General features: G+C 38.8%; 1 pseudogene; it reads left to right on the top strand.

The window, feature by feature from the left end:
- The first annotated feature begins 9,354 nt into the window (after positions 1-9,354).
- Positions 9,355-9,966, top strand: LOC138071454 (transmembrane emp24 domain-containing protein 7 pseudogene; annotated as a pseudogene).
- Positions 9,967-10,235: the final 269 nt, after the last annotated feature.

Genomic DNA, 10,235 nt, shown 5'->3' with positions numbered 1-10,235 from the left:
TTGAAAGTTTTTATCTGTGTGTGTGTATGTGTATGTGTAAGAAGGTCTTACAATTTCCACTGAAGAAATGCAAGTACTTCAGGGAGGTCACACTTTATGTTCTTAATTAGTAACCACCAAAATTGTTATTAGTGAGCATTTGAGCTGAAGGAATGGGAAGAATTTCAAAATGGGTTGAAGGCAATTTAGGATGGTAGGACGATGTTGATGACATATTATTTATGAAAGAAAATTCCTTAAAGGGACAATATAGGTCAAAGGATACTGACCAATTGGTGAATTCCAGATAATCTCTCACTCAGCAGTCAGAATACATATTGACTTTTCTTGCTTCTTTCTAGGTACACCCCTGCAAAAAACACCAGGAAGAATATGTTGGAATTGGTTTATCTGACATATTGGTACTGAGTAGTAAAGTAAAGTAAAAGTAAATGTTGCTCAGTCATGTCCAACTCTTTGCAACCCCATGGACTGTAGCCTACCAGGTTCCTCCATTCATGGGATTTCCCAGGCAAGAATAGTGGAATGGGTTACCATTTCCTTCTCTAGGAGATCTTCCCAACCCAGGGATTGAACCCATGTCTCCCGTGTTGTAGGCAGATGCTTTACCATCTGAGCCATGAGGAAAGTCACCGGTACTGAGTAGGGAGGATGGCAAATAATTTACATAGTTTAGAGTTGTTTAGAATTTTCTGGACTTCAGTCTTAAGCTGAAGTCTCATTGCAATATTGCCCTCTGAAAAGTTTTCTCACAAATACATTTCTAGCCTAGACCAGAAATTTCATTTAATAACTGTGGATGTATTTATCTGTACATGGAATTTTCTGTACCTCACCTAGTTGCAGTAACAAGTTAATATTTTCTTCTTATAGTAATATTATAACTGTCATATATTGAGTAGCAGGTAATATTATAAACCTCATATTTAATTTTAAAAGAAAACTCTGCAAGGTAGATGATGTTGTTTTAATTTTACAAAGACCCTGTGGGTATAAGGGTAAAAGTATATGATATAGCTTGGATTGAAACCCAGTCAGGTTGAATTCAATGCTGCGCTATTTCATTTACAGTATAAGTGGTTGGATTTGAATTTGTGACCTATTTTTTAAAATGTGTCCTGCTTTTTTTTTTTAAATAATTTATATATAGTCCCTTTCAAAATTCTGTGTTTCAACAGATTTTACTGACACATAATTTTTCCTTTGGATTTTTTTTAATGTATAAAATTTTTAGTTTTTATTGCAATATAGTTCTTTTACAATGTTGTGTTCATATTAGGTGTACAGCAAAGTGATTCAGTTATATATATTCTTTTTTTTTCATCATTATATGAATTTATTTTTTTCTTTTTTTTTAATTTTAAAATCTTTAATTCTTACATGTGTTCCCAAACATGAACCCCCCTCCCCTCCCTCCCCATAACATCTCAGTGGGTCATCCCCATGCACCAACCCCAAGCAAGCTGTATCCTGCGTTAGACATGGACTGGCGATTCAATTCTTACATGATAGTATACATGATAGAATGCCATTCTCCAAAATCATCCCACCCTCTCCCTCTCCCTCTGAGTCCAAAAGTCCATTATACACAGCTGTGTCTTTTTTGCTGTCTTGCATACAGGGTCGTCATTGCCATCTTTCTAAATTCCATATATATGTGTTAGTATACTGTATTGGTGTTTTTCTTTCTGGCTTACTTCACTCTGTATGATCGGCTCCAGTTTCATCCATCTCATCAGAACTGATTCAAATGAATTCTTTTTAATGGCTGAGTAATACTCCATTGTGTATATGTACCACTGCTTTCTTATCCATTCAGCTGCTGATGGACATCTAGGTTGTTTCCATGACCTGGCTATTATAAACAGTGCTTCGATGAACATTGGGGTACATGTGTCTCTTTCAATTCTGGTTTCCTCGGTGTGTATGCCCAGCAGTGGGATTGCTGGGTCATAAGGTAGTTCTATTTGCAGTTTTTTAAGGAATCTCCACACTGTTCTCCATAGTGGCTGTACTAGTTTGCATTCCCACCAACAGTGTAGGAGGGTTCCCTTTTCTCCACACCCTCTCCAGCATTTATTGCTTGCAGATTTTTGGATCGCAGCCATTCTGACTGGTGTGAAGTGGTACCTCATTGTGGTTTTGATTTGCATTTCTCTGATAATGAGTGATGTTGAGCATCTTTTCATGTGTTTGTTAGCCATCCGTATGTCTTCTTTGGAGAAATGTCTATTTAGTTCTTTGGCCCATTTTTTGATTGGGTCATTTATTTTTCTGGAATTGAGCTGCATAAGTTGCTTGTATATTTTTGAGATTAGTTGTTTGTCAGTTGCTTCATTTGCTATTATTTTCTCCCACACAGAAGGCTGTCTTTTCACCTTGCTTATAGTTTCCTTTGTGGTGCAGAAGCTTTTAATTTTAATTAGATCCCATTTGTTTATTTTTGCTTTTATTTCCAGAATTCTGGGAGGTGGATCATAGAGGATCCTGCTGTGATTTATGTCGGAGAGTGTTTTGCCTATGTTCTCCTCTAGGAGTTTTATAGTTTCTGGTCTTACATTTAGATCTTTAAACCATTTTGAGTTTATTTTTGTGTGTGGTGTTAGAAAGTAATCTAGTTTCATTCTTTTACAAGTGGTTGACCAGTTTCCCAGCACCACTTGTTAAAGAGATTGTCTTTACTCCATTGAATATTCTTGCCTCCTTTGTCAAAGATAAGGTGTCCATATGTGTGTGGATTTATCTCTGGGCTTTCTATTTTTTTGTTCCATTGATCTATATGTCTGTCTTTGTGCCAGTACCATACTGTTTTGATGACTGTGGCTTTGTAGTAGAGCCTGAAGTCAGGCAAGTTGATTCCTCCAGTTCCATTCTTCTTTCTCAAGATTGCTTTGGCAATTCGAGTATTTTTGTATTTCCATACAAATCTTGAAATTATTTGTTCTAGTTCTGTGAAAAATATGGCTGGTAGCTTGATAGGGATTGCATTGAATTTGTAGATTGCTTTGGGTAGTATACTCATTTTCACTATATTGATTCTTCCAATCCATGAACATGGTATATTTCTCCATCTATTAGTGTCCTCTTTGATTTCTTTCATCAGTGTTTTATAGTTTTCTATATATAGGTCTTTAGTTTCTTTGGGTAGATATATTCCTAAATATTTTATTATTTTCGTTGCAATGGTGAATGGAATTGTTTCCTTAATTTCTTTTTCTACTTTCTCATTATTAGTGTATAGGAATGCAAGGGATTTCTGTGTGTTGATTTTATATCCTGCAACTTTACTATATTCATTGATGAGCTCTAGTAATTTTCTGGTGGAGTCTTTAGGGTTTTCCATGTAGAGGATCATGTCGTCTGCAAACAGTGAGAGTTTTACTTCTTCTTTTCCAATTTGGATTTCTTTTATTTCTCTTTCTGCTCTGATTGCTGTGGCCAAAACTTCCAGAACTATGTTGAATAGTAGCGGTGAAAGTGGACACCCTTGTCTTGTTCCTGACTTTAGGGGAAATGCTTTCAATTTTTCACCATTGAGGATAATGTTTGCTGTGGGTTTGTCATATATAGCTTTTATTATGTTGAGATATGTTCCTTCTATTCCTGCTTTCTGGAGAGTTTTTATCATAAATGGATGTTGAATTTTGTCAAAGGCCTTCTCTGCATCTATTGAGATAATCATATGGTTTTTATTTTTCAATTTGTTAATGTGGTGAATTGATTGATTTGTGGATATTGAAGAATCCTTGCATCCCTGGGATAAAGCCCACTTGGTCATGGTGTATGATCTTTTTAATGTGTTGTTGGATTCTGATTGCTAGAATTTTGTTGAGGATTTTTGCATCTATGTTCATCAGTGATATTGGCCTGTAGTTTTCTTTTTTTGTGACATCTTTGTCAGGTTTTGGTATTAGGGTGATGGTGGCCTCATAGAATGAGTTTGGAAGTTTACCTTCCTCTGAAATTTTCTGGAAGAGTTTGAGTAGGATAGGTGTTAGCTCTTCTCGAAATTTTTGGTAGAATTCAGCTGTGAAGCCGTCTGGACCTGGGCTTTTGTTTGCTGGAAGATTTTTGATTACAGTTTCAATTTCTGTGCTTGTGATGGGTCTGTTAAGATTTTCTATTTCTTCCTGGTTCAGTTTTGGAAAATTGTACTTTTCTAAGAATTTGTCCATTTCTTCCACATTGTCCATTTTATTGGCATACGACTGCTGATAGTAGTCTCTTATGATCCTTTGTATTTCTGTGTTGTCTGTTGTGATCTCTCCATTTTCATTTCTAATTTTATTGATTTGATTTTTCTCTCTTTGCTTCTTGATGAGTCTGGCTAGTGGTCTGTCAATTTTATTTATCCTTTCAAAGAACCAGCTTTTGGCTTTGTTGATTTTTGCTATGGTCTCTTTTGTTTCTTTAGCATTTATTTCTGCCCTAATTTTTAAGATTTCTTTCCTTCTACTAACTCTGGGGTTCTCCAATTCTTCCTTTTCTAGTTGCTTTAGTTGTAGAGTTAGGTTATTTATTTGACTTTTTTCTTGTTTCTTGAGGTATGCCTGTATTGCTATGAACTTTCCTCTTAGCACTGCTTTTATAGTGTCCCACAGGTTTTGGGTTGTTGTGTTTTCATTTTCATTAGTTTCTATGCATATTTTGATTTCTTTTTTGATTTCTTCTGTGATTTGTTGGTTATTCAAAAGTGTGTTGTTCAACCTCCATATGTTGGAATTTTTAGTACTTTTTCTCCTGTAATTGAGATCTAATCTTAATGCATTATGGTCAGAAAAGATGCTTGGAATGATTTCGATTTTTTTGAATTTATCAAGGTTAGATTTATGGCCCAGGATGTGATCTATCCTGGAGAAGGTTCCATGAGCATTTGAAAAAAAGGTGAAATTCATTGTTTTGGGGTGAAATGTCCTATAGATATCAATTAGGTCTAACTGATCTAATGTATCATTTAAAGTTTGTGTTTCTTTGTTAATTTTCTGTTTAGTTGATCTGTCCATAGGTGTGAGCGGGGTATTAAAGTCTCCCACTATTATTGTGTTATTGTTGATTTCCCCTTTCATACTTGTTGGCATTTGTCTTACATATTGCGGTGCTCCTATATTGGGTGCATATATATTTATAATTGTTATATCTTCTTCTTGGATTGATCCTTTGATCATTATGTAGTGGCCTTCTTTGTCTCTTTTCACAGCCTTTGTTTTAAAGTCTATTTTATCGGATATGAGTATTGCCACTCCTGCTTTCTTTTGGTCTCTATTTGTGTGGTATATCTTTTTCCAGCCCTTCACTTTCAGTCTGTATGTGTCCCTTGTTTTGAGGTGGGTCTCTTTTAAGCAGCATATAGAGGGGTCTTGTCTTTGCCTTTTGGTTGGGGCGTTCAACCCATTTACGTTTAAGGTAATTATTGATAAGTATGATCCAGTTACCATTTACTTTATTGTTTTGGGTTCGGGTTTATACACCCTTTTCGTGTTTCCTGTCTAGAGAATATCCTTTAGAATTTGTTGGAGTGCTGGTTTGGTGGTGCTGAATTCTCTCAGCTTTTGCTTGTCTGTAAAGCTTTTGATTTCTCCTTCGTATTTGAATGAGATCCTTGCTGGGTACAGTAATCTGGGCTGTAGATTATTGTCTTTCATCACTTTAAGTATGTCTTGCCATTCCCTCCTGGCCTGAAGAGTTTCTATTGAAAGATCAGCTGTTATCCTTATGGGAATCCCCTTGTGTGTTATTTGTTGTTTTTCCCTTGCTACTTTTAATATTTGTTCTTTGTGTTTGATCTTTGTTAATTTGATTAATATGTGTCTTGGGGTGTTTTGCCTTGGGTTTATCCTATTTGGAACTCTCTGTGTTTCTTGGACTTGGGTGATTATTTCCTTCCCCATTTTAGGAAAGTTTTCAACTATTATCTCCTCAAGGATTTTCTCATGATCTTTCTTTCTGTCTTCTTCTTCTGGGACTCCTATAATTCGAATGTTGGAGCGTTTCATATTGTCCTGGAGGTCTCTGAGATCGTCCTCATTTCTTTTAATTCGTTTTTCTTGTTTCCTCTCTGATTCATTTATTTCTACCATTCTATCTTCTATTTCACTAATCCTATCTTCTGCCTCCATTATTCTACTATTTGTTGCCTCCAGAGTGTTTCTGATCTCATTTATATTCATTATATTTCATTATTCATTATATTTTGACTCTTTTTTTATTTCTTCTAGGTCCTTGTTAAACCTTTCTTGCATCTTCTCAATCCTTGTCTCCAGGCTATTTATCTGTGATTCCATTTTGATTTCAAGATTTTGGATCATTTTGACTATCAATGTTCGGAATTCCTTCTCAGGTAGATTCCCTACTTCTTCCTCTTTTGTTTGGTTTGGTGGGCAACTCTCCTGTTCCTTTACCTGCTGAGTATTCCTCTGTCTCTTCATCTTGGTTATATTGCTGCGTTTGGGGTGGCCTTTTTATATTCTGGTAATTTGTGGAATTCCCTTTATTATGGAGCTTCCTCACTGTGGGTGGGGTTCTATAAGTGGCTTGTCAAGGTTTCCTGGTTAGGGAGGCTTGTGTTGGTGGGTGGAGCTGGGTTTCTTCTCTCTGGAGTGCAGTGGAGTGACCAGTGATGGGTTATGAGACATCAAAGGTTTTGGAATAATTTTGAGCTGCCTGTATATTGAAGCTCAGGGGAGTGTTGCTGTGTTGCTGGAGAATCTGAGTGGTATGTCTTGTTTTGGAACTTGTTGGCCCTTGGGTGGAGCTTGGTTTCAGTGTAGGTATGAAGGCATTTGATGAGCTCCTATTGCTTAATGTTCCCTGAATTCAAGAGTTCTCTAATGTTTTCAGGCTTTGGATTTAAGCCTCCTGCTTCTGGTTTTCATTTTTATTTTTACAGTAGCCTCTAGACTTGTCCATCTATACAGCACCAATGATAAAACATCTAGGTTGAAGATGAAAAGTTTCTCTGCATTGAGGGACACTCAAAGAGGTTCACTGAGTTACAAGGAGTAGAGAAGATGGAGGGGGTAGTTAGAGGTAACTGGAATGAGATGCGGTGAGATCAAAAGAGGAGAGAGCAAGCTAGCCAGTAGTCAGTTCCTAATGTGCGCTCTATAGTCTGGACCGCTCAGAGGTATTTATGGAGTTATACAGGGAAGAGGAGAGGGAGTAAGTAGACAGAGGTGACCAGGAGGATAAGAGAGAGGAATGAGAAGGAGAGAGACAAATCCTGCCAGTAACCAGTTCCTTAGGTGTTCTCCACCGTCTGGAACACATAGAGATTCACAGAGTTGGATAGAGAAGAGATGGGGGAGAAAAAAGACAGAGGCCACCTGGTGGAGAAAAAGGAGAGTCCAAAGGAGAAGAGAGAGGTCAAGCCAGTAATCTCGCTCTCAGGTAAACTTGGGTAGTGAAGTTTGGGTTTTTAAAAGTACAAAATTGACAACAAAAACCCTAAGAGCAAAGATTAAAAATCTAGAGTAGAGGTTGGATTTTCAAAAATACAATATTAAAGAAAAGAAGCAGAAGGAAAAAGGAGGAAAGAAAGAAAAAAAAAACAAGAATTATTAAAAAACAAACAAACAAAAAAAAACAAACAAACAAACAAAAAAAAAAAAAAACTAAAAACAAAAAACCAACAACCATCCAAAGGCTATATATTGTGTTTGCCTTAAAAAAAAAAAAATCTTTTTTTTTTTAAATATTAATAGTAGGTTATAGTAATAAAAATTAGAGGAGAAATGACTTAACAATTTAAAAAAAAGTTAGAAAAAAAAAGAAAAAAGAAAAAAGAAAAAAAAAGGAATGATTTTAAAAATAGTAAAAATATATCTGGCCCTTCTCTGATGTTTTGGGCCGTGTGGGATTACTTCCAAGGTGGTTCCCTCTGTTTAACTTCTTCCGTTTGCTGGTTTTTTAGGCTCACTAGTTCAGTCGCGCTGTGGGGAGGGGGGAGGGGGGATGCTGCAAACAAATAGCACTGTCGTGTGCACACAGTGTCTCCACCCCGCTTGACCTGTCCCTTCTCGCGGCGCACAAACCGCTCCGGCTCTATGATGCTCAGCCGGGAACCGTCTGGGGCCAGCCCTAGGCTGCGTGCACTTCCCTGGTCCAAGCCGCTCAGGTTCGGCGCTCAGGCAGCCCTCAGAGGCACAGATTCGGCTGGGACTGCGCTTTGTGCCCTTCCCAGGTCCGAGTAGCTCAGGAGTTTTGCGAGCGCGATCGCCGCGGCTTGTCACCTTTTCTGCCGCTGCTGCTCAGCTTTCTGGGTGGACTGCTGGCGTCCCCCGTGAGGCAGATTGTGACTGTCCAGCACCCCCAGAAGTCTTAGCAAAGAAGCCTGCTTGCAGTTAGGTAAGTAAAGTCTCTCCGGGTCTGCAGTTGCCCCTTTCCAGCCCTTACGGCTCTGGCTGCCTGTCCCTGGCGGGGGATGGTCTGCAACCGGCTTTTTCTGTTCCGTCCTTTGTTCTGTGCTCGGTCCTGGCGGTGTCTTATGTTCGAGTTTTTTGCGTGGTAGCTATCCCACAGTCTGGTTTGCTAGCCCAAGTTAGATCGTTCTGGTTGAGCGTGGGGCGTTCCTGCCCGATTCTTACAAAGCACTGCAGCCCGCGCCTCCCGCGCGTCCCTGTCCTGCCCCCACTTCCCAATGGCGGATGCAGGCGTCTGTGCTGCTTTTCCGCTGGGGGAGTTACTGTTGGGCTTGTAATCTCTTGGTTTTAATTATTTCTTTATTTTTCCTTCCTGTTATGTTGCCCTCTGTGTTTCCAAGGCTCTCCACAAACTCGGCAGGGAGAGTGTTTCCTGGTGTTTGGAAACCTCTCTTCTTAAAATTCCCTTCCCGGGACGGAGCTCCCTCCCCACCTCCTTTGTCTCCTTTTTCGTCTTTTATATTTTTTCCTACCTGTTTTTGAAGACAATGGTCTGCTTTTCTGGTTGCCTGATGTCCTCTGCCAGCCTACAGAAGTTGTTTTGTGGAGTTTGCTCGGCGTTGAAATGTTCTTTTGAGGAATTCGTGAGGGAGAAAGTGGTCTTCCCGTCCTATTCCTCTGCCATCTTTATGCTCCCCTCCCCTTTGGATTTTTAAATGGAGTATATATTGTCAACATAAGTTAAGGGACATTAGCCATCCATTTTAAAAACTCAGATGTCTTCCTTCCTAGCTTGTTCCTGGCCCTAGGTCCTCAGCACCCCTCACCCACACCCAATGGATCGCTTCTCATCCCTAATATCTCCAAGGCTCAGAGAGACTGCAGTGTGTCTTCGTGGGACATCCATAAGGGGCAAAGGTCTGTTGTGCACCAGTCAATGTAGACCTGACCCTAGTCTCCCCACAGCTCTGTTAAGGAGCCGCTATAGCCTCTCAGGATGCCCTGGATGATGACAGCACTGCGCTGGGTAGCTGCTGCAGGTCACTGGGGCACTGCTGGGTGGTGGAGCCTACCTGGGCGTGCATAGATCATCTTCAAACTGCCTGGCTATGCCTAGTAGTGCCTCTACTAGGACATCATGCATGTCATCAAGTGCACTCTAGAGTTCAAGGCAATTGCTGGTAGTCACTATGATGTAATTTGTCAATCTGGAGATCCTTATCACAATGCTTTATACAAAGTGAAGAAACAACCTTCTAAAATGGGACATACAAATTTTGCATCAAGGATGAACATTCTGCTTTCACATATAAAAACGTGTATTTTGATTTTGAAGTCGGAAAACACCCACCTTTGTTTCCTAGTGATAGCTGAGTCAGTGCTCTCAGCCAGATGGTATCTGCCTGTGTTTCAATTTAAGAAACTTTAAAGTCTGTCATCGACTTTCAGATTCATTTCCTTTTGAGAGAAGTTCAAGGCCTAAGCCAACAAAGGATCTAAATAACCTTGGATTGTAGAGGCCTGCATTCTTCTAGTAATTAGCATAGGGCAGGTATTTCTTTTGAAAAGTTTTTTCTCAGATAAAAGAACTACTAGTGTTGGATCGTAACTAGTTTTTGAGAATTGATGCACCCTAACCACTGGAATGTTGCTGACCTTTAATTTTAAGTATGGAAGAACTTAATATTGGCAACATTTTTAAAAACTTTATTCATAAAATTGTGGGGGTTGTACAGTGTATAGCCTCAAACTTTGAAAAGGACACTTTTTTTTTTTTTTTTTACACAGGTAGAAAAAAACTTTGTGACTTATTTTGGGCTATTCATAAATTCAACACCAAAGATTTACTCTTTCCTTGGTTGTTTATATCTATTCTTC

Source organism: Capricornis sumatraensis, chromosome X (genome assembly GCF_032405125.1).
Source record: "Capricornis sumatraensis isolate serow.1 chromosome X, serow.2, whole genome shotgun sequence".
NCBI classification, from domain to species: Eukaryota; Metazoa; Chordata; class Mammalia; order Artiodactyla; family Bovidae; genus Capricornis; species Capricornis sumatraensis.
Note: the sequence above shows the minus strand (reverse complement) of the source record. Positions and strands in the feature narration are given on the sequence as shown.